At 39.2% G+C, this 24,613-nt stretch overlaps 1 protein-coding gene across 3 annotated transcripts in view; it reads left to right on the plus strand.

The window, feature by feature from the left end:
- Positions 1-11,267: 11,267 nt before the first annotated feature.
- The window catches only part of TFEC (transcription factor EC), a 149,855-nt gene continuing 136,509 nt past the window's right edge, over positions 11,268-24,613 (plus strand). For all 3 annotated transcript variants that reach the window (XR_013939641.1, XM_080556476.1, XM_080556478.1), the window contains exon 1: positions 11,268-11,358. The gene's annotated coding sequence lies outside the window, so the exon portion shown is untranslated. The remainder of the gene's footprint in view (positions 11,359-24,613) is intronic.

Consider the following 24,613-nt stretch of genomic DNA (forward strand, 5'->3'; position numbering starts at 1 on the left):
GCTGCAGACAGATGAATACTACAGGCTTACATATATAGTGACACAAAGGACACTGGAGGGACTATTTTCAACACTTACAGGCATCAATCTGAACCACTGCTTCTGAGTAAACATCTGGGGATGGCCTTTTAACTGTTGCTCTAAATGGCAATTGTGTAGGTGTGTCTGAGTGAACTGTGTGAGGGAAATGTACTGTATGAATAGTCATCAAAGAGCTTGATTAATGAAAGGTGCTCTAACGAATAGTGGCTGTGACCTGTATCTTCACCTGACTTGATCCCCTACCAGGGAAAATGGAATTTACAACATGGTTAGAAAAATCAAAGTACTGCTTGTGCCATCAGTCCTGCAGCCAGCTGGTAACTCAGAGGATGCTCACTCCAACCAGGCCTTTCCCACTCACTTCTAGGACTGAGGAAAATTCCCGTAGGATTCCCATGTCCTCCACCTTTGTCTCTTGACCTCTGTAGGCCCCCTTGATTTGCTCCAGGTCTCCATTGGTGCCTGTATGGATGGTTACTGAGAAATAATAGTCTGAGGTCATCATGATCCTCAACAGTCTCTCTGAAAAGTCCTCAATCAGGTCCACAGTAAGCTGAAAAACTCCCATGGCAGCAGCTCCATCCCTTACATATGGGAATCTGCAGCCGTTATCATCAACCATTTCTTCTTAGTGCTCATTGTGGTGGTTTTACTCAGCTGGGCAGCTGAGCTCCACCACAGCCACTCTCTCACTCCTCCTTGTCCAAGGGAAAGGGGGAGAAAATATGACGAAAACGGCTCAAGGGTTGAGATATGGACAGGGAGATCACTCAACAGTTGTCATCACGGGCAAAACAGGGTCAGAGTAGGGAGATTAATGAAATTTATTACCTATTACTAACAAGCTAGAGCAATGAGAAACAAAAGAAAACCAAAACCAAAAACAAAAACAAAAAAACACACTACCAAGACTAAAAACACCTTCCCCCATCCACCCTCTTCTACCTTCCCCACCCCCGAGTGGTGCAGGGGAAACAGGAATGGGGGCTGCGATCAGGCCCTAACATTTTGTCTCCTCTACTCCCTCATGGTCCCTCTCTGCCCCTGCTCCACGTGGGGTCCCTCCCACGGGATGCCGTCCTTCCCGAACTGAGCCTGTGTGGGCTGCCCACAGGCAGCAGCTCTTCAAGAACTGCTCCCACGTGGCTCCGTACCACGGGGTCCATCCCCCAGGAGCAAACTGCTCCAGCACGGGTCCCCCACGGGCGGCAGCTCCCCCCAGACCCCCTGCTCCTGCGTGGGCTCCTCTCCACGGGCTGCAGCTCCGGCCCGGGGCCTGCTCCTGCGGGGGCTCTCCATGGGCCGCAGCCTCCTCCAGGCCACATCCACCTGCTCCACCGGGGGCTCCTCCACGGGCTGCAGCGTGGAGATCTGCTCCGTGTGGGACCCATGGGCTGCAGGGGGACAGCCTGCTCCACCAGGGGCCTCTCCACAGGCCGCAGGGGAACTTGTGCTGCGTGCCTGGAGCACCTCCTGCCCTCCTGCTGCACTGACCTTGGGGGCTGCAGGGCTGCTTCTCACTCCTCACTCTCCCAGCTGCTGTTGTTTCAAGCATAGCCTTATGCCATGCTTCTTTCCTTCATTGTGTGGCTCAGGCTCTTCCCTCTGTAAGGTGTCTGGGAAGACCCTGCCATTATCCTCTTTCTCTGCCATGATGGTGTGCAGTCAATTACCTCACCCTACAACCCCTTTGGCAGCCTCAAGAACACAGCTCCCACAGATGAAGTCACCAATAACCCCTGTCCAGAGAATCCCTGCATCTTGTCCCCTGGCCACAATATATTCCCTCCAGCCTGCCGTTAGGGTTGAAGTCTCTTATGTGTGAGGGGTCTTTCTTCAGCTGGTATGAGAGACTGCACCCCATGGCACACCACACTCGTTGCTGCACCGTCCCACATCACCTGGAGCAGTTTTTAAAACCCTACCCAAACAAGCTGCCCTACTAACTACCAAGCTCTGCTGCATTCACATTTACCAGCTAAATCTGTCTCCACAGTGGATGAACAACAGATTGTTCCCTAATCAGTAGGAAACTAATGAGTAAGGATGCAGATGATTTTTAATCAAGATACAGCCTAAAAAAACCTCAATCAGCCAGATGCTATTATCTGCGGATGCCCCTAGAAGCTACAAGAAGCAGCAGTTTCAATTCAGGAAGAATAAAAACCAGAATAAACCCCAAACTGGAATAAACAAATAAAGGATTAAACCCCAGCTACCGAGGAGAAAAAGAGCTACCAGCAGAAGATGCATGTGGTACAACAGTAGTACACCCTTTTACCACAGGTCATTGCTCAGTAGAATTCTGTCCAACAGTCATTAGCACTAATGTATGAAAGCAGATTGTAGGATAGCCTGCAAATTCTTGTATTCCCTCTGAAGACAGATACTATTGTCTTTCTTTAATAAGGAAGAGCTTTTCCTCATTGAATTTTAGATGTGTGGGAGTTAAATGTATGAGTCAGAGCTATTCACTCCAACCTTGCATTATAGTCTATGGAAAGAAATAGATACTACTAGTGGGTGATTCATGTGGCTTACTTAGACACCAGTCTTAGGATGACGTGATTCATCATTTAGAGACAACAATTTCTTTTTATCTTTGATGTCTAGTTAATCACACCCTTTCTTTTCACATCACCCCTAGCTATGGTGAGCATTTGCAGTCTTGAGGCCAGTGTAGTTCAGCTCACTTACACAGAATCACAGAATAGCTGAGCTTGGAAGACCCTCTGATCAACATTAGAGCCAAACAAAGGTGGCAGGAAGACTGCACAGATGAACATTTTAATTGGGGGTAACCATGAAATAAGGTTCCAAGAAATGTTGTTTAGTTTGTCCATCTCAGATATTGTTAGGCATGCAATTTTCTTAATGGCTTTTCATTAAAAGCAAGATTATTTGCAGCAACTCAGAAGAAAGTAACATTAAAAGCTCCTCTGAAGGTAGAAACCCAACAAAATAGTTCAAACAAATTACTCATAAGACCTCAAAATAGTCTGAATATGGAGTCAGTAGGATTTTGATTTATCTGGATGTGGGCATAATACAGGTGAGTTCATCCTGCAGGTTTCTTCTTGCACTGATGACTGATTTTTTCACCTCTTGCCAGACTTGGTCTTGCTTAACCCTTTTCCCGCAGCAAGTTTTATTCAATGCTTGAGCCAGGTAGTGATCGCAATACTACTACTTTTTTTTTTTTTTTTCCTTTATACTAAGGGAATATACTGCATTTGACTTTTACAAAATAGTGGAGTAATATTAAATTTTATTATTATTATTTGAAGCAGAAAACCAAACAAATAACAAATAACAACATAACGTGCATCAGTTAGTCATTTACAGTTGATCCTTGGTCTCCAAGGCTTCCCAGCTGGTCAGTCAAAGTGTTGAAAGGCAGCAATTTACAGCTCCTCTCACTCCTAGCCTTTTTCTTCCTTTTGAAAGCTGCAGACCTGTTTTCAGTGAAGTGCTGCCCTTTGAGCTTCCCCTCCCACTTCAGTCTGGTGTTGGCAGGAGGCTGCCCCATGTCTTCTGGCTCCCACTTGCAGCATTTTACCACCTCTGTCATAAAAGGGAGAGGTATGAGGGAAGTGCTGATAGAAGAAACAGCAGTATGAATGGCCCACGTTTTCCATTGCCCAAGATGGCAATCTTGAGAGCTGTGCTGAGCTCTGAGGGCACCGAATGCCTGTGAAAACTGCGGTCCCTCCAGCAGAGAGGTACACGTACCAAGGGTTACAAGCCAGTTGCACTGACATTAGGGAGCGGTTTGGATTTACAGCTCTCACGCTAGTGCCATATATCTTCAGGCCTAAGCCTGAGAAACCCCAGTGGGTTAATTAGGCTGCTTTCAAGGTCTGTTTATCCTAATAACCGTATGACACCAGAGAATTTATTTCTGTCATTGATTCAAATATGTATTGTAAATGCTGAATGAAGATGTCTTCCCATGCCTTGATTTTATTCACTGTATAAATATTTTTGTATTCACCATGTAAAACATTTCAGAATTAGACCACTGTCTTTTTTATGGTTTCATTAAAACATTCCCCAAATATGCCTGTGTTAGAGCAGGAATGTCTTCCAACGCCTGAAGAATGTTACACAGAGAAAACATTTTGCTACTTACTTTGCTTTGCCCCAAGAGTTAAAGTTAGTTTAGCTCTTGAACGAAGTCCAAAGAAGAAAGTATGGCGCTAACTAAAGGTCACAATTCTTCCAAGTAAAAGCTCTGCTGATAAATCTTCTCAGCTAAAGCACTCAATTTGCTGACAAGTTTAGCTCACAGTTGATATCATATTAATTTAATGAGCAGATGTGAGACTTGTTTTATTCTTTCTCTTTTTCCTTCTCTTGATTTAAAGTAATGTATAGTCATTAATATTGGTGCATTAATCATGACAAAGTAATATAAGATTTTATGGAATCAGGAGAGCATAAAAACAGATGGCTCACAGTAATACATGAAACAGACAAAATGAATGTTATACTTGAAGGACAGAGGAATATCCTGACACTGGGAATTTATATATCAGCATAGTGCACACTGACCTCTTTTGTCTCAGCTGAGAAAACGCAACATTTGGTGATCGTGGAAGCAGAAATAGGGAAAATTGTGCCTTCTGAACTGTGTAATAATTGAACTGAGAGGCCTAGAAATAGGAAACACCTGTGGGAAAGTCAGGAAACAACAAATTCAACCATCCCCACTCCTTCACAGGCAAGGAAAATGTGACATTTGTTAAATAAACGTGTAGCTGTTATTCCTGCAGGGTATAAGGCAGTGTGATCTAGTTCCACCAACTGCCTTCCCATCACAGACCTTCCCAAGTCGCTCATTCTCATAGTTTGATGATAGGCCCAGCGACGACTCTGACATCTCAGAACTGTGCATCTTCCTTCTTGTTATGTTTTACAAGCTAAAAAGCTTTTGCTTTGCAAAATTCCAGGCTGAGATTGCCAGTGTAGCAGGCATAAAAATCATCTTTATTTGAAAACTGAAGAAACGAGCTGAGAGAGTCAGCAAGAGCTGCTAAATACAGACTCCAGTAATGTGCTTAGGCTTGTGTGTGTTATGAACAAAATGACTGCTACCTACATTTAACTGTGATTTTTATGTTTGTTCGTTTTTGTTAGTGTGGCTTATGTACAGTGGGTCCCATAGGCTAGCTTTTCTACAGATTCAGAAGCTATGGTATGTCCTGAATTCATAGGATTATTTGTGCAATATAGATTCAGTGAATCAAATACTTTGTAAAACTATCAGGCTAACTATACGTGTGCCAGAGATTAAGAATACACATGCAAAGTAGCCTTGTCAGTATGCTAGACATAACTGTGTTTTGCAATCCTTGAGAAATGTATGGTACCACTTACTCTGCTTGGACATGTTTTTGGTGCAGAAAGATTAAATATCAGGGAAAACCTGCGCATTAAGTAACTTGTTTCCGGCATGAAGCAGATTCAAAAAAGAGCACAGGGCTTGTAGATCAGACTGTTACAGACTTATCAGCACCACAGGTAATATATTGCAGCCCTAGAGTTGTAGAAGCAATGAGAATATTTCATACACATTACAGATTTTCCTTTTTTGACTGTGAACCTCTCTAGTCCTCAGGTGGAGAAATTTTTTAGCAATAAACATGACTATGAAAAGTAAAATATTTTTCATGCAGCTTGCAAATATATGCTTTCTAGTGATACAGAGTATTAAAATGGTACAGGGCTCAGTAACATTAAAACTTGGAGAAAGAGATTTTATGACATTGAACTGCTGCATAAGCCGTGTTGTTAGTTTTGCTTGTGCAATAGCCAGAGCAGTGAAATCAGCTGATCTGTAATGAAGTTACCACTCAGTTCATAGCGTGGCACATTTTCTCTTTTCATTGTGAGAGTATTTTTTTTTCTTCTTGAGGATCTAAATGACATTTGGTTTTTATCAAAGCATCTGATGTTTCTGGTGAAAGCTAATGTGTTTTAAATTAGACAAATTCCTATGCTACTGCTGCATAAAAACTTTTCATGTTAATTGGATGATGGAGGAAAGGTGCTGAAGCACATGAAAAACAACAATTTTGTACAATACAGAGGACAGTAAGTTACCAGTTCTCAACTCCTGCTTAAAAAGGAGTTTGCTGCCACCTTATGGGTTTTTGAAGTATTTTTCCCAATAGAATTTTTTCTGAATAACAAGAAACATTACATGGTATTGTTTGGGACAGCTCTGAGAAAGAGTGGACCTGAATGGGGCAAAGATTTTATGTTATACAGAAGTTTCTTACCTTAAAAAGTCCTGTGCTGTTGTAGAATAAAACCAGAAACTTTAGAAGTTTTTCAAAGAGATTTTATAATAGTAAATATCTCTCTAGGTAGTATATTCACCTCATAAGGAAAGGGAAAGTAACCCTGCTTCTATCAGCATGCATAATTGCTTCTGCAAACTGAAACAGCTTCTGAAGAATAGATTGTTTTGTCCAAGAGCTTCTTAGACGTGTCTCTCAACTGCAATACAAGAAAGCTGGAAAGGAATGCAGAACTGCTTCTCCTTTATTGCATTTCACACTTTTCCTCTGCCCAGAAATTCCATGGAAGTTGAAATTGGGAACTTACTGAATTTAAATGCCTTTTTCATTTCTGCAAAAAAGGATCCTTTAGTGAGACAGCATTTTTGTTAGATTATTTTCATTGGAAAGTTCTCAGATTTACTTGCAAACAGCTTTATGATACTGACAGATTTTTCTGCAGATCTGAAAGAAAATAGGGAAAAGTGGGTTTCAAATGTTGAACTGCAGGTGATCATTAATTTCCAATCTGTAACTTTCATTTAAACCTTAATGTTCTACTTCCTCTCTTTCAATGACAATAGCACACATCTCAGAAACATTATGTTGTTGCTAGTTTTGACAAAAGAATTCTAAAAGGAATATAACCAATTAAGAAGAGGCAGACATTTGATTTTCCTATGTTAATAATTCCAGCATGTACGTGTTCCCTCTAGTGGCTGAATGTGGGTTAGAGATGGATGCCGATGGTGCTTGCTTGGACGAATGCGAACCGCAGCCCTGATTTGTCCTAAAATATCTTCCAGTCCCTAATGTGTTACTGTCTGCATTTGCTCCCCGCTGACCCCAGAACTCCAAGCTGGATTTTGCTTGCAGTGAGGAGGGAGCTCAGCATTTTTACTGTCTTCTTCGTCACGGCCGCTTGTGCCCCTTGAGAACAGTGGTGGTAGGGAGCAGTGGTGGTGGTTGTCACAGGCGAAGTTACCAAATTCTCCCGGAGTCAGGCCTGCATTAAATACACACAGAGAGTTGAAAGGATTGTGGAACTCACTCTAGAGTTAGAAATGTATTAGTTCTTCTCACACTCTTTCTTTCAATGCTTTTCTTTCATGTCTTTACTTGGAAACTCAATTTAATGAAGGTCCAGTGGGTAGATGGTTTATATACACTTATACATCAATTGTGTGAATTGCAGGAATCAGTATTTTGGGGGAATTAAAAAATATCTTTGTCATACGTTAAGCCTGAAGAATACAATTGCAAGCCAGAATTGGACAACATGTATGTTTCTGAATAGCTCTCACTCCGACAGTCTCTTCTTCTTTAAAGGAATAAGTATGGTTCCTGTTCTAGCATGAGCTGTAGTTATTTACCACAAAGAAAAAATAACTTTTTGTTTGTGACATAATTTATCCTTTGTCATAAAACATTTCCTGGTTAATACATGAACAAAAATAGAATTGCCTGAGTACAAAATGACTAATTCTTCCCTTATAGTTTGGTTCCTTCTTCTCCTAGGCTTGGATAATTTGTGTATTCAGATAACAGGCAGTCAAGGGAGATCCTGGGGAGTGGTACATAGCCATCCTTTTTGGTAAGAAACACATATGAGACAAAGGTACCTATACTGGGCCTATACTAATACACTAATGCTAATACTGGGTCTATACCTAATTTCATTGCTGAAATTACATTCTCATCTTCGAGGGAAAGAATGGGACTAGTCCACATAAGGCAAACACAAAGTCAATGTGGACTGCTAGGTACCACTGGCAATGCCCAGCTCTTGCAGGTTGTATCACTGCCTCTCTTTAGCTGGGGAAGCAATAGGATGTGGTGGGTCGGTGCCTCTGCTAGGTTCCTCTCTGCGTATCTCCTTCCTGAGGACACGGCCTGCGGTAGTACCCAACCTGCACTAACTGTATTGAGTTTCAGTGTTCTTACTGATATTTTGGGAGATGCAGAGGCCATCAATACCTTGGTCATCTCCTTGCTTTATATAATAATACAAATTTTTATTTTATTTTATTTTATTTTATTTTATTTTATTTTATTTTATTTTATTTTATTTTATTTTATTTTATTTTATTTTATTTTATTTTATTTTATTTTATTTTATTTTATTTTATTTTATTTTATTTTATTTTATTTCCGTCCTCCTATTTGCTGTTATTGTCATGCATTTGGTTTAGCTTTTAAAATTAAACTAATCTCTCTCTCTCTAGAGCTCTAATGAAATCAGTGTCAAAAAATATTGCACGGCCTATGGTGGTTCTCTACATTGAGTACTTGTCAATTGAGGCTATATGTATAAAGTTGTTTTTCTTTTTAAGAAATGGTATTGTCTAGTGTAAGGATTCTTTGAGGGTGATGGTGACAAGCATACCCACTGAGTGACTGGTAGGAAGCTCAGACACTCCATTGGAGGAGGTCTGCAGTAACTTTCCCTAACTCTGTTTTACAATTGCTATCTGCAAACATGAATCCAAGGCAAAGAACTTTACTACCAGCTTGCGATTTTTCATTTAATTTTGACATAAATCTGTAAATTTAGAACTCATTTTTGGTATGATCAGATGACACAATGACTCAGCAGTTAAACTCCAACATCTGCCGCAACAGCACCTCCTGGGAGTTTCTAACAAGAACTAGGTTGTTATCAGTTTGTAAATTAGTCATATTGAACAAAGAGGAAGTAGCCAGTAAGTAGAGTAGGGAAGCATAGAAATACTTCCTATAACTAAGTAGATAGCAAAATGCCAGTAATATTTCCTTTTTCCTACTTCAGTTTGATTGTTGAGACAAATTGTTCTAGAGTAAGACAAAGTGATCAGAGGCTTTGGCTCTTAAAGGTTGCACTACAACCCCCTGTTACATCATGCTATGTAATATTACGGGCTAAAGAGTCGTGTTCACGTCTAAAAGTTTAGGAGATTTTGCTTTTGATGCTGAATGAATGATTGGACACAAAGAAGAGTTACATTTATTACAGAGAGAAGAGATAAAGCACTATTAAAAGTGACATCCTACTCTTCAGCTTCCCATAATACTTTGTGTGGTATGAGGACTTACTTTGGAGTAAGAGGTTCAACTATGGAAAAGGGAGACTTTTTCTGCATCTTTTCCTTTGAGTTCCTTCAGAAGAGACTGCAAGCAGAAGGGCATACTGAGGTGCAGCATTTGTGTGCGTGGGTGGGGAGCCCGGTATCTAGTCCGGGAATTTCAGGTGAGGCAATATAATGAAACCGTGGGAGTACAGAGAAGGCTAGCGTGGGTGGAAATCAACTAAAATGACATCCTGAGGGTTGGTAACTCGCCTTCGATCAGATTTTGTTATGTCTAATGTTAAGATGGAATGTGGCCTCAGCAGAGGTGGGAGGAACCCAGGTGGTTCACACAGGCTTGGGGGTACCCAGACTCGTCCTCAATGGCCGGTGGCAGGGCTGCAGTTTTGTCCTGACAGCAGTACGGAAACTTTGCAAACTATCAGTGTGCACATTGGCTTGTTGCATGTTACAGGCAAATCTCAGAATTAACAGACAAACTGGTTATAGTAAAGAATTCGGAAACCAAATGTGAGGAAAGACTCATTAATCTTTGTAGTTACGTGCTCGCGGCCTTTGGGTTCACAAGTTGCTAGTAAGGGCATGTCAAAACTTGTTGATCCCTATTTAGGGAAGAGTAGGAGCACTTGAGCAGAGGATTTCATGGACAGATGTCACTTCTTGTGAGCACGCAGTAGTGTTCTTTATGACCCAAAAGTCATATTCCTACATTCCCTGAATTCCCTGCAAATAGTAGGTTCTTTCATAATGTATCCAGAAATTTTCTAATGTGCCAGACGTATCTCATAGGCACAAATTAGCCCTGATCAAACTAAATCTGAGGCTCGTATGCGCTTCTGAAATATTCATAGTTGACTGTGTCTTAAATAAGTTGAAGTGCATCTTAAAATTCTAAATAAATGCAAAAAAAATCCTGAAACTTTTGTCTGGAAAAACGTTTCACATGGAAAAAGAGAACATGCCCAAGACAGAACCATATGCATAATAACTTAGGAAAAGACTGCCTCAAACTCAGAAAAATGTTTTGTAAATCTCTATGAAGTGAACAATACTTTTTCCACTCAGAGATGCCATTTTCTTGTACATTAAGTGTAATATTAATGAAGAAATGAGATTTGACATACAGAGTTCATTTCCTTAAAGCTGAGTCTGTCAGAATAACACCTAACTCAGACAAAACATAAAAGAAAATACATTGCAACAGCAAATTAAATTAAAGTAAAGTTGGATTCAGAGCCATTTTCAGACCAGGGAATATGTTTTGTATTTGAAGTGTTAACAATGAAAAGCCACGTTATTGTCTGCATCCAACCATCACAACCCTGATTAAGTATACTCACAATTGTACAGAAAAAATCTATAAAATATTATGGTCTGTAAAATTTAACACAAACTGTGTGCTGATTTACTGGAACACTTGGAATGAATAAGGATATAAATCATGCACATAAATTAAGATAATATTAAAATATTTATACATATTATTTTTTTCCTAAATGTAGTCAGCATTTCAAGAAAATAGTAATCAGTTTTACTTTTTTGTTTAGCTTTTGGTATTGAGTAGTATTGCTATTCATTAGACTAAGTAGGTATTTTAGTTTTTACCATATGAAGTATTGGACACTGCCATTTTTCAGGGCCTCTTTACTAAAATTGTGTTAGAGGAATAGCAGTTTAGAAACACCTATTGTTTTTATTTTTAAATAATATCCTGAAATTTCTCTGAGAGGCTGACAGTAGTCAAAATAGTTATGCTTCTACATTAGTCACAGATGAAGATTTCTGTTTAATAAATGGGGAATGAGCTTTCTGCAAAAAAGAGGAAGCGACTTTGGTTTATATAGCATGACCTTGTCTAAAGGGAGACACAGTCACTCATATAGAACTGAAGGAGAACATGCTCTGTGTCTGAAAAGCCAATACAGAAAATACACACAGCAAACCATGTGCCTGCAGCATTACTGAAGGTAACGTTTTTGAGAATATTTCTTCAGGAAATAGAAACAAGAAAGCATATGCTTTACTGGTTGTAATGTATTAACCCATTTAAAAAAAAAGAAAAAAAAAAGTAGAAGCCTAACTTCACTGCAGCAAGCTGTGAGAACTAAGATATTTTTAATTATACGTTTGTGTTACAGTGGTGCCCAGGGATGTTCTGAACAGGTTGAGAATCATTTTTTTGGACAAAGAGGAAAATACATTTAATTGCCATGAAATACTTTGTATCATAATTTAAAGGTTATTGGGATGAGAAAAGTAGTATGTTAAGGGGAGAGTAACACTAATAACCAGAGTGTTTCTTTGTTTTATGAAGATGCCGTGAAATTCATTATTATAGTGTAAAATTTTGCATGTGATATACTGGGTGCACTGCCTTTATTGAGTGGCTATTGCAGTATTTCACAAGGTCAGGGCTGAGATGCTTAGACAGAGGTTTTTTTTTTTTTTTTTGGCTGAATCATATTCTTTGATGTATGCTGCTAAAATCACTGTTAGAGCAGTATGTGTAAGTGCAGCAACCATTCGTTGTTGGTGCTGGCTGATGCCCTGGTGTGAGTCAGCTTTTCATCTCTGCTCCAGCTGTGCAGCACTGGAGGTACTGGGAGAGGGCAAAGGGGAGAGTGACAAGGAGGGAGCTGTGGTTTTCCCTGCCCTGCTGTCCAGTCCGTCCTGCAGCTGGATCGCAGCTGATGACTTGGTCCTGCTCAGGCTCTGGTGCCCTCCACGGGGCCACGCTTCTCCAGCTGAGCTTTTCTGGTGGAAAGATTTCCAGCCATGTAAAACTCAATGTGTGGCAGTGAAAACAGCTTAATGATCTGAATTGCATTTATTTATTTATTTATTTTTAATGCAATACAGAGCAGCAAATCTGGTGTGGAATTTTCAGAGATGTAGAATGTGGTATAACCTTAAATAGACTCTTGCACACTGACTTTTCACGTCTCAGTTGCAAGATGTAGGTATAATGGCATTGAACATAAAGTTACGTCATTGCTGCTGACTTTGGTCAGAAGTTTTAGGATGGCACAGTGACAAATCCAGAACTTCAGTTTCTAATTGGAATAGCTGTCCCAGGTGCAAGGCAGTATGAAAGCAGTCTCCTCTCTGACAGGCTGTCAGAGGTTTCTCAAGCCAAGAAAAAGGGAGCTACGTGAAAGAGAGAGAAAGAAAAATATGACAGTATGTTCTTTAAAATATCTGACACTGAAGAGGTAACCATGTCCTGATTTTTCCATCCCTTCTTTGGTCAATCTATATTTAAAACCATAAAAAATAGAAAATAAAGACTGGATGTTTTACTGGCATTCAGATGCTGCAAATTTGATGGAGGCAAGGAGCCTATGCATGTGCTACTTCCCCTAAAGTGTCTGTAGAACTGAATGTCGTGTAAAAATAGGTGTGGTCTGCAATTTATTACAGAATGCTAAAATTACTCTCATAACTCTAAGATATTTTTTCTTTCCTAATAGCAGTCACTTTCCTAATATTTTCCAAAGCACTTGAGACATCTTGTTCAATTAATAATCATAATTAACAGAAAAGTCTTAGCTTTTAAAGTCATCTGTAGATCATTATCTTTTCATGACATAACTAACATTTAAAGGAACCATTTTATTATTTTACTTTGCTAAAAATATATCAGCTTGTTTTGGTCCATTTACCTTGAAAGAAAATTTCTTCCAAAATAAACCCACAAAAATGAAAGGATAAGTTTATATTTGCTTACATTACAAAAGAACAATGAAACAATTAAAAAAAGTCCAGTATTAGAATATGTTTATTTGCATTGCATGGTTGCTACCACTGACATAAGAGGAGTTACTCCAGAAGTAAAGCACTATTAAGCATGAGTAAAGTAATCAAAATCATGCCCCGAATGGATGGAAAATATGCAGTGTCCTGCAAGTGTTCAGTTGCTGGTAATGGCTCTGTGTATATGGAACAATGGGTGTTCAGTGATTTTATCAAAGCTTTTAGCAGCACAGGATGACAATGCTGAAATCTCCCACATCTATATTTGGAACTCGCTTCCTCCTTTCAAATGTCACTATGTATTTTTAGATATAAAAAAGGAGGATGTATGTTCTTTCAACATATTGTACAACATGTGATGCTTAAATGAAGGAGATCTTGCATGCCCTTTTTCAGTTGATCTTAAAGTGCAATTATGCTTCTCTGCCAGCTCTTTCTCTGGAAAGGAGTCTGGAACGTAGGAGTGAGGACTTTGCCTCTATAAAGGACAAGTCTGTGTTGCAGCCCAGGGCTTTTTGGCCTTTCCGTGGAGCAGACAGCTCTAAATGTGTGTGCCGTGGCTTCGGAGGTGCGATGAGCGCTGAGAAGGTGCTGTGTGCATTTCTTCTGCATGTGTGCACATTGTGTGTGTGCTGAGTCCAGTGCCACCCCATTTGCAGCACAGATCATATGCCTGGAATTGTGCAGGCAATATATATGTGCACAGTATACACATACATATCCACATATGAATACAATGCAGGATGCCTAGCTCCCTCTGACTTTTGAAGCAGCCTTGGGTGGGAAGTATCACGAATCCTCATTTTGTCTTCTCTACTTATCCTCAATGATCAGGAGGTTTCTCTTCCTGGTCTAAGAAGGAAGGAGGGCTGCGCATTTATCTGAAGAAGCTCTCCTCTTGGTAGGAGAAGACATTATGGTAGGACGGGATGCTAAAAATCTGATTTAAAAATAAAATTTGCCATATCTTTAAGAAGTTCTCATAATTTAATATATTTAAATTCCAAAATGATTTTTTTTTCTTTCCTTTACGCTGGACTAATTTCTGATATCTTGGCCACAAATTTTGTCAGTATCTTTTTCCGTAAGATTATCCCTGTGTCATGTCCAAATGACTCACAATAGTGTCAGGATCTTTGTGACCCTTTTTCATCTGACTACCATTGTCTAACACATAAAGTTTCTCAGTTTTCTCTGCTTATCTGATCATATGTAAAAGGATAAGATGTCAGATTCTTAATGACTAAGGCTGTTGGGTGATAACGTAATAAAAGGACAAGATAGAAAGGTGAAAGGCATAACGAGTAGCAATATCTAGAGCGAAAAGTGTTTATTGAATGCAAAGCTGCTGCCTGACTTACATGATAAACTAGTAATGCGATAAACTTTGTCCATTTACACAAGATGGGTTTATCTAACATGAAGCAGACTTTAATGTTATTTTATTTTGGTTTCATTTTATACTCAATTTGCATAGATATAGGTATAAATAATTTGCTTATGGAAAGCATTTAACCTGTCTTTTGCATGTCATTCTCTTTTCTGACAGAATACAATTTTATTATTATGTATACTTTTATGTGTTTTGGGATCATTCTCAAAATTCTCAGAGGCTATTCACTAGGTCCTGAGTGTTGTGCATGTGCCTCCTCATCGCCGGAGGTTTTCAAGATGCAATCAAACGCGGTGCTAGATAGATAATCTCATCTAGGCTCCCTTTTCCCATGGAAGGGACCTGTTGATCTTTCGAGATCTCTTTTAACCTGGGTTCTTCTAAATGATGCTATGAGTCCGTGATTGAACGAAACGCAGAAATCAGTGGTGCTTCTTCAGTGCTGTGGATGCTCTAACTCAAATAGAAGAACTATTTACTGGTCAGACATCACTGTCTTTGCTCTTGATAGCAATTGAGAAATCATCCATGACAGTTTTGTTTTAGCACTAGAGCTTAAGGACAATGGCTATATTTGTGCTAACTTGTGGGTTTTTTTTTCAGTCTATCACTTTCACATCATTCTGCCATTTTAGAAATCAGTATCTTGTTCTTGCCTAAATACTACCATTGGCTTTTTTTTTTTTTTTTTTTTAAGCTTGGAAATGCCCTATTATTGTCTCCAGCTTGAGTATCTGAACTTTTTTTTTTTTTCCTTCTTACCATATTTATTTCTGCTGCTACCCTTACATATGCTGATTTACAGTTTTTTTTCCTCTGAACAGTCCTACTGAAAATAAGAGAGAACTCAACTACTGACTTTTCAGAAATGACTCATTTTTCTCCCCTCCTAAATACATCTGTTTTACTGCTATGATTCTTTTCTGTCTCTTCAATTTTGTCACCTGTTTTTGGCACAGAATTAGAGAGAGGTGGCAAAGGTGGCTTTTTGTCAGTTTCTCAGTGTCTCGATGCTGGCCTATTCATTGGAAGCTATTTGTGTATTTGTAGATACTTACCTTTATCATCGTCTTTTGATTTTTGCTTTTCTCATTCCCACTGAGTTAAGCTTTAGGAAAAAGGATAAAGACTATATCCTAGCTCAAAAGTATGTGAGGAATCCCCCATGGAAGAAAAATCCCCTGCTGGAATGGCTGAGATAACTTAATGTCTCCTGAAACAGGTCTGAGGATATGATCCCATGTTTGCAAAATTTCATTTTCAGAGTGTTATATTGACAAAAAGTGAAACCAAAGTGAAATCACTGGTCTAAGACATTTGAGGTATAAAGTCTCAGGAGTAAAAAGTTGTGTATATTATTTTTTTGTGTGTGTGGGCACTTGAACATCATGTGAATGCGAGTGACTCAGATCTGTCTTGAATTTCCTCAATTGAATAAAATGCCATCACATTTACCAGTAAGAGGTGCCATCCCTTTTTGGTAAACTTAGCTTATTAATTTCATGTTGTGACATGTGCTATATTAAATTCTTGTTAGACAGCAAGTATAGTTTATACATGAATAGCATTGTTTGGAGGTCTGTGGACCCTGATAATTAGGATAGCTGAAAGTAAAAAAAGAATTCATTGTATTAAAAACACAATATATAGCATATAAAAACCACTTACCATTTCTAATGGTGAGACATATTTGTCTAAGAAAAGTAAATAGCCAGGAGAGTGTTCATGTTATAAAGTTCATAAATATATTTTATAAAATACATATACAATATGATACTTATCTATATATATATATCCTTCTAAATAGAAAACAAATATAAATATACAGTAAATATAAACGTGGTCAACAGAAGTGATTTCTGATGTGACAAATGATAATAATCAGGTAAAAGTAACATTTGAGTTTATGCTAGGGCTTATACACAGTACCACTGATAAACATCAGGTTGTCTGTGAAGGAATCTTGCTATACGAACACTCATCAGGAATGATGGGTGTAGTGGATATGGGGAATGGATGAGGTGATTTCCTGATGACCCTTGCAGTTGTATTTTTCAATGCATTTCTAGGAGGCTTCAGTGTTGTTTCTGATGTGTGCTGAATTGTTGGAAAATGAATTGGTCTGAAGAGCTTTAGGAAAAAAATAAAAATGACTGTACATGCAAAACAAAGCAAAGGTCAGAAGAAAGTGTAAAGAAAGCAAGATTTAAAGGCTGCTTACATGGACTTCAAGTAGAATTTTAAGCTGTGAATTTTTCGTGTTTATTGCTACTGATCTGTCATCCTGTTTAGGATCTACTAGCAGAAAATGTAGCAGTAATCATATGCATGCTTGGAAAAAATTTGGCAGAGTAAGAACAGTTGGCACAGAAGGGATGCACTACATGTGAATTCAATCCCTTCCTGCTGCGTGCTAGGAGGTTTATTCACTCTGATGCTCTGTGCATCATACCCGACTCAGTTCTGCTGCTTTGCTATGAGCATCACTATTCCTGTACATTAATAACTTATGGGTCAAGATGATCACTAAACTGGCTTCAATCCATATGGGTTCTGTGGATTTAAATCAGCAGGCACTTATTTTTCAGTTCAGTTTGTTTTCCTTTCTTCAGCTTTTTGTGATTCAGGTGTGATGACATTCCCTAAAACCAGTGGTACCCCATGGCACTGGCAGTTTCCTTTAAGTGGTGTTGAAGCTGTCCATGTCTCAAATTTATTTAGGCAGCTCTGCTTACTCCCAGAAGATTCTTTTTCACAAGCATAGCTTGTTGTAACAGAAGTACTATCTTTCATTCATAAGGACAAATAAGCCTATCTCTTTGCATCAATATTCACACTTTGCATAAACCCCTTAGAAGAAGATTTCCATTTTTAATGGTTTTAATTAGCATTTATGAAAAACTGCGGTTTCACATGATATAAAGTGACAGATTAAATTTGTTAAGTGGATAATAATAAAATGTGAGTTGATTTGTTTCACAGGAGTTTAAAAGCCTTTTGCTCAACGGGGCCTCCATGTTAATTCATTAAGCATGCTTTAGACCTTATGGAGATTTTTTTTTTTTTGGATTTAATTAACACAGATCAAACTCCCAAGAGATTTCACGTCCTCCAAAACTGCGTGTGATAGAGACAGTAATTTAAAACCTATTTATAGGTCTTTGTGTTCATTTACTTGAAAAAGGGATTAGAAAAACTCTGTGAAATCATTCTAACACAGTGGAGGGTAGAGAAGTTCTTCAGTGTATGAGCCAAATGCGTTTAAAAGATGGGAGGCTGTGGCTAGGACCAGGCTTCAGAGAAATGTTTTTAACTGGTTGCAACAGTGGCATCTAGTCCCTGCTACCAAAGTCAGTTGTACCTTTTGTCCACTGATGTTTTAATCCATGATGTGTAAACAGACCCTGAGCAGGGTCCCAAGCCCCTGACTTCTAACTCATGGTGGTCATGGTGGTCAACAGTGGTCAACAGGGTCAAACCTGATCTCTGTCCCAGGGACTCCTGGCTGAATTGTGGCCTGGTTTCAAGAAATGGAATGAAAAACTTGTGGTTTGGGCAATCTCCTGGGAAGTTGTGGATTGTAGGTTTCGGCCTTACCAGATTGAGGAGGTCCCCAGGTTTCACGGTTCTTGGAGCACTGTAACCAGTTCTTAATATAAGAAATCACTTCTAGATCCTTCTTTAAATTACTTTCAATCTGACTACTGCCATTTTTTATTGAAGTCAGTGATTCCTAAGCATATTAGATGTAGTCTGAGAATGCTTCACAAATAAGTTCCTTCCTACCTGTTTTTGATAGTGCTGTGACTGGACTGAGGTATCCAGTTTGAACACATAAGCTCTGTCTCAAGATGCTTCGAATTAGTATCAAAGAGAAAAAAAATTGCTTGCAGCAAATAATGATAAATGGAGAAGTAGAGATTAGTGATCACTGAGGAATACAACAGCAAACAACATGATAAATACTGCAGAGCAATATTCTGTAGATCATATTAGAACTATGGAAAGAGATCTCAAGCAGATGTACAGTGTCCTCTTGTCCTGAACCCAAAATTTTTCTCTTATCACATTTACCATTAGACTTCTGCACTAAATAAAACAGGGTCCTGAGATAAAAAATAACAACCTATGATCTCTCAATTAAATAGTATATCCTGTCACGTACATGAAGGATAGAAGAACTGCAGGTGCATACCCCCTTGGCATACAGAATGTAAGTAGTTCTTCCAAGATGGGGACCAAGCTGAATCTTAGAGGAAATAAGTCTGAGCAGAATGAAACTCTGCCTTTCTCAGGAAGTGCCATAATGTCATGCTTTAAAGCCCTCTAAACAAATGGGATTTGAATTGAGATTTGGACACCTACAGGGAGGTGTCCTGTAAGCTAAGTGTCTAAACTCCCTTAAACTCGGTGAAGATCTGGGCAGTACAGTGCATGGAGAGTAATTCAACCAACCAGCTCCTCCAAGGGGAACTGAATTGTTCTTTGATTACTGACTTGATAACCAGTGACTGTAATGGAAGCTTAAGATATCTAACACAGCATGGACTTCTACAGGCAGGCACCCAAACTGGCATCTCTTAACCTTGAGCTGAACCTCAGATAGAAAGAGTCCCCTTGATATAGATGTTTTTTGAACAGTTATTACCTGAAATACTTAAGTGGCAGTAGTGGATTTTCATACATACATTTTGCTATAAAAGTAGGTGAATATTGCTTTTTTACATTTTAATTTATGATTGTAATGCTGACCACTTTATACTCTTCAGACTTCAGTCGATTTTGCATTAGTGAGCAGAATTCTGTGAGTGCTAAAAAGCTAAATGATTAACATTTTACTGTTCCCCTCTCCCAGCAATTCTCTGAGGGGTGCTGATCTTATGAGATAGTAGTCAGGCAGATCTGTAGTTTGGCACTGAGACATGCGGTTGCTGTTATTCAATGTTCATATTCTTTAATAATTAGGCAAGATCGGAGTTCTCACTCCTTTGTTAGTTTAGTCAACAGCCAATAGAAAATGTGTGGGCTTGTGCTGGAGGACTGCTGTTCCCCCAAATAAAAAGTGAGCACCATTCTTCCCCAGTCTGAGTTTACACATCTTTCAGGTTAGTTTTCAGTTATTATTATTATTCTATTCAATTCTATTGTACTTTACAGGTTTTAGCACTATTCCTATGGGATTTTTTTTATGCTGGATTTCTTAAAATGTGCCATTATCATCCCAAAAGATTTGATTTTCCCTGCTCAGAGCTATGCCTTTCAAAAAATATTTATTTTTTTTTCTTTGAGGACTGCTTTTAGGGACTCCAGCAGAATTTCTGTCAATTCCTCTTCACTGCTATTAATTCTTGGGAATTTTTTAATCTCTGCCAATACAAGAAATGCATAAAATCAGCCTCATTTAAAGGTGTGCTCCTAGGATGCAATGATTTGATATGGGTTCTGAGACCTGCCACAGGTATAGTTGAACATCTGAATGGTTGGGCAGCTTCTATGTTAAAAAAGAGAATCATATTAAGGAAGAATGCCTAGCAAGTTAATCAACAGATTTGTTAAAACTGAACTTTAAAGGCAAGCCTTCATTTTTATTTTATTTTTTTTAAATCTTAAAACAATTTTAATAATATATTATATCCAGAAATTAAAATTCAGAATGCTTCAGCTTTCCAAACACTTGAACGTGTACTTAACAGTAGGAATGCAAGTAATACCATAACTTCATCAGTTTTGTTCTGGACAACTGATGAAAAATATTCCTGAATCTGGGCTTGTTATTACTATGACAGGAACACCGTCTGTTCTGAAAGAAGTATTGCATTTGACATAAGAAAGAGTGTTGTGTGACAGAGTCCTCTGTCAGGCTGTATTAACTTTTTTTTCCCAAACACTTTACTAAAATACTAGGTGCAACAAGTTATTCGAATTTCATCTTTCAAGAACATGAGTTACAAAAAATGAAAAGATATGATAAAACTTGAGTTCAGAGGGAATATCACCCCATCCCATATGAACTTTTTGTCATAATGCACTTTAATACTTTATAATTTCAGAAAACTGTGCTATTGCTAACTACAACAACAGTAGCGATTTTAGAAAATACTAGACTGATTACTTGTGTAGTTGGCTATATATATATAAAAGTTATGAGTATAGTTGAGATTTTCAAAACACCTTCTATATAAGTGTTTATACAGAACACAACATGGATTTCTATGACAAAAAAAATAGTACAACAAAATATTTATACTCTGCTTTTTCATATTCATATTTTTATGCCAATTATTTATGCTGATTAAGGATGGTAAATTAAAGATCACTAAGCATGGGAGATATTTACAACAGCCTCTGTAGAAAATAAATAGCCTTCTGGTTAGACAAATTGTAAAGAAAGACCACCTGCATCTCTTTCCTGAGGTCTGGATCTAGTAAAATACTCTATGAGTCTCCTACAGCAAGGGGTTGGGTTATCTATTATCTACTATAATATCTATACTAAATACTATTATTATTATTATCTACTAATAGTAGCATTCATACTGATAGTTCCTCACAGAGGATCCTGAAACTATGTATGTATGTCTGTGTGTGCTTTACTGTAAACTCTTTACAGTGTTAGACATTTGGCCTATACATGGAGTCTTTAATTATGATAATTTGGATGTTCTTTTTGAGAGTGCTACTTAGCGTTTTCTTGGTTTCTAATTCTTAATTTTTGAGCCATGAAATGGTGAGATAGTGGAGGTTCTTGGGAGTAATATATTCCTTTTATCCAAGCATCCCATATTTTGCAGAAGCATGCAACCCTAACGTTTTCCAGGAGAGAGGGCTGTACAATGTTTCCAGTCCTTTTTTTTTTGGCTCAGTGGATCAACTGCTTGGCAAGCTTTATATACCATGACGTGACTCCTTCTTTTTGAGGCTCCTCATGGAGCCTCTGCAATTTCCAAAAATACTAGAGGGTGGAGGAATAGAACAGTTATTTGGGGGGAAGCTTTTGATAAGTGGGATTGAAATTCAGCTCATTTAATTTTCATTAAAGAAATGATAACATTCAGGCTAAGGTTGTTGTTTAGACTTCCCCCAGAGAGAGAGAGAGAAGGGAAGAGGTAGAAGAACTCCTCCAAAGGTGAATAATTTTATCCTCTGAAGTTGTAAAACAGAGATGAAATGAATCATTTTCGGTGTCTCCATTAAGGAGCCTAGATGGCGAGCTTAGACCACACATGAACTTTCAGCAAGATGAATGTAGTCTGGAAAAAGATGAGAAGGATAAATAAGGCAGAGCTCAACTCTGTGAAAGAGCATAATTAGTGAGCTTATGTAGTCCATGAACTTTTCCTGCTTTATGGCACCAGGACACCTGAGGCATGGAGAAAGCACAGGTTTGTCTAACAGGGACAGTTCAAAGCAGAGAAGTCAGGAATGAAGAGGAAAATATTTATGAGTGCAACATATGACAAGGAGAAAAGCTGAGGTTTTTACCTTGTTGACCAGAAGAACTCTGTGGGGTATCTAAGGGGAGTTCCACTCCAGAGGAACCTCAGAGGACCTTAGACAGTCTGCAGACAGGAAAGAGTAGAAGAAAACAGATGATCTGATACATTTGGTGATATTTCCCCTGCTTGAAATCTGCAGAAGGGGAAGCCCCAGAGAGCTTTACTCAGCCCACCACGTGAACTTCGGGGAGGAAATGTTCTCCTTTTACATTGTCAAACACTCCCTATGAGCAAGTTACATTTTGAGCACTCTGAACATTATTTATGCCACAAAAAAAGTCAGAGAAATTTTGCTTTGAATCAATTCAGATACTCTATCCTAATTTTGAAAAATTTTGCTCAATCAATCACAGACCTCCACATCTCTCAGTTTTGAAGGTATTAGGATCACTTTTATGACTTTTAGGGTATTCAGGAGGTAAAACGAACCTCTGCGCGGCGCTCAGGAAACTCTTAACAGTTTGGTAAATTACCTTACTCTGTGAAAGTGTGTCAGTTATTAAGTAATATATACAATAAACATGCAGAATGTATAAAAAAAAGATTAGTTACTAGAAGCTGACCCCCTTCCACAGAGTTTGGTGGAGTATTATCTCTGCTTTGCAGATGGGGATGCACAGACAGACAGCTCCTTAGGGACTTGTAGGTGACTCAGGAAGCCAGCAGTAAAACTGTGCTGTCAGACTGTGTGGCTTCTGGCTTAGTTCCCTGCACACTTATTGCAATTTGTTTGGCTTAATGTGTTTGAGGCCTAAGTGAAGGAGTACTGAAGTAGTTCAGCTTTACCTTTTCTTGAATCACTTCTCACAAGGTGATGCATCCAGCTGGTTGTGTGTAGGATGCATATGGCTCCAGCTGGCGGAGTTGTAAAAGGATTAAACAACAGGAACCAGGGATCTCATCTGATCTTTACTCAACCAGGATGGCTACTTATTTTCAAGATAGTTGTGATACTAATATTTGAATTATCTAATTAAGCAATTAAGCAAGAGATGACTGAGGCTGCATGCTTTTTTTTTTTTTTTTGAGACAGGGTGAGCAGAGCCAGAAACAACTCTGCTGTCACCATCCTTGCCTGGTCCTGCCGCTCTGAGATCCTCAGCAGTCTCCCTTGGCCACCATTCCCAGTCCAGCAAGGGTGCTGGAGGCTGGCGCACCCCCAGACAGGGGCACACAGGAGACCACAGTCCCTAAGTGACCCGGCCGGGTCCCCAGCATGGCCACTTCTTTCTGGGCCACCCACCACCCCTCAGGCAGCTCGTCCCACAGCTAGGGACAGGAAACAAAGACTGCCCTGGGTTATACCCCGCAGGAAGGGCTTGGGGAACTTGGGAGTTTGGTCCTTGTATCGCCATTGCCATTGAGGCAGGAGGCAATGGGATGGCTCAGCTGGAGCCTCCTTAAGTCTGGCACAACCTGGCCACAGAATGGTGGCCCTGCATCAGCACCAGGGATGCCATTCTGTGGTCAAACCCACACATTGGCCTCCAAACCACTGAAAACATCACAAAAGGAGGCCTTGGCTCTGCCTGGTGGCCTATGTGCAACCCACTGGCAAAGTGACAGGGCTTGTATAAGCGGAAAGTTGTGGAAATGTTTTAAGACTAAGAAAATTCAGGTTGGTTCCTGAGGGAGTAGTAACCCACCCCAGGCAAAATCTTCCACAAATGACAGCAATTGAGAACTTCTCATGGGTCAGATGCGCACCTCCTGCTGATGCATATGGATACAGGAATGCTGCTGCAATGGGGTCGGTGAAGATTTTCCCTGGCACAGGGGAATCCCTTTGTTGCTCAAATGTTAAAGAGAAAGCAAACAACAGAAAGTTTTGAAAGTATTTGACTCTCTTCTCTGCAGCTCTACTTTTGATCGCCCAATTTCTGCTTTCCTGAATCCTGTGATATTGTTTTTTTTTTTTTTTTTTTCACCATTTTCTTTCAGGCAGCACTGAAGATCTGGCTAGAGGAAAATAGTTTGAGAGGAACAAGCTGAAAATTAGACACTTCATTGTCTTTTAAAAAACAAACCCTGCACAAAACCTCTAAGATTCCTCTCACAATAAAGCCGAAATAGCCTCTCAGCAGCCTTGTTAGCCAGCTCACTTTTAAGACTGTTTTTCCACTGTAAAATTCTTTAGGGCCTTTTACACACACACACACACACACACACACACACTCACACGCAAGTAATGTCTTTTTTGAGTTCTGGAAGCTGAAATACCTAACTATCTAAGTAGCAAATGTCTGACAACAGGAGCACTAGGCTTTGTTTCAATGTTTCTTACATCTATTCTTTGCTATTATTGGCTGAATTAGGCTTTTTATTGTCGCAGTAAGTCCTGGTGGCTCTGCCGATGTGCTGTGAAGTCACTGGAGGTTGTGGACCCCCAATCAGTGTTTACTATTGTTCCAGGGATGTGTGCTAGCTATCGAGTAAAAGGTCACTCAGAGTACTTTCTTTTTTTTTCTTTCTTTCTTTTCCTTTTTTTTTTTCTCTGGGACAGCAACTGCTCATCTACACAGCACTAACTTTTTACCTGATGCCCTGCAAGTCAGAAACATGCTGCTCTAGTGTTTCCAG

Source organism: Anser brachyrhynchus, assembly GCF_964034855.1.
Source record: "Anser brachyrhynchus genome assembly, chromosome: 1".
NCBI classification, from domain to species: Eukaryota; Metazoa; Chordata; class Aves; order Anseriformes; family Anatidae; genus Anser; species Anser brachyrhynchus.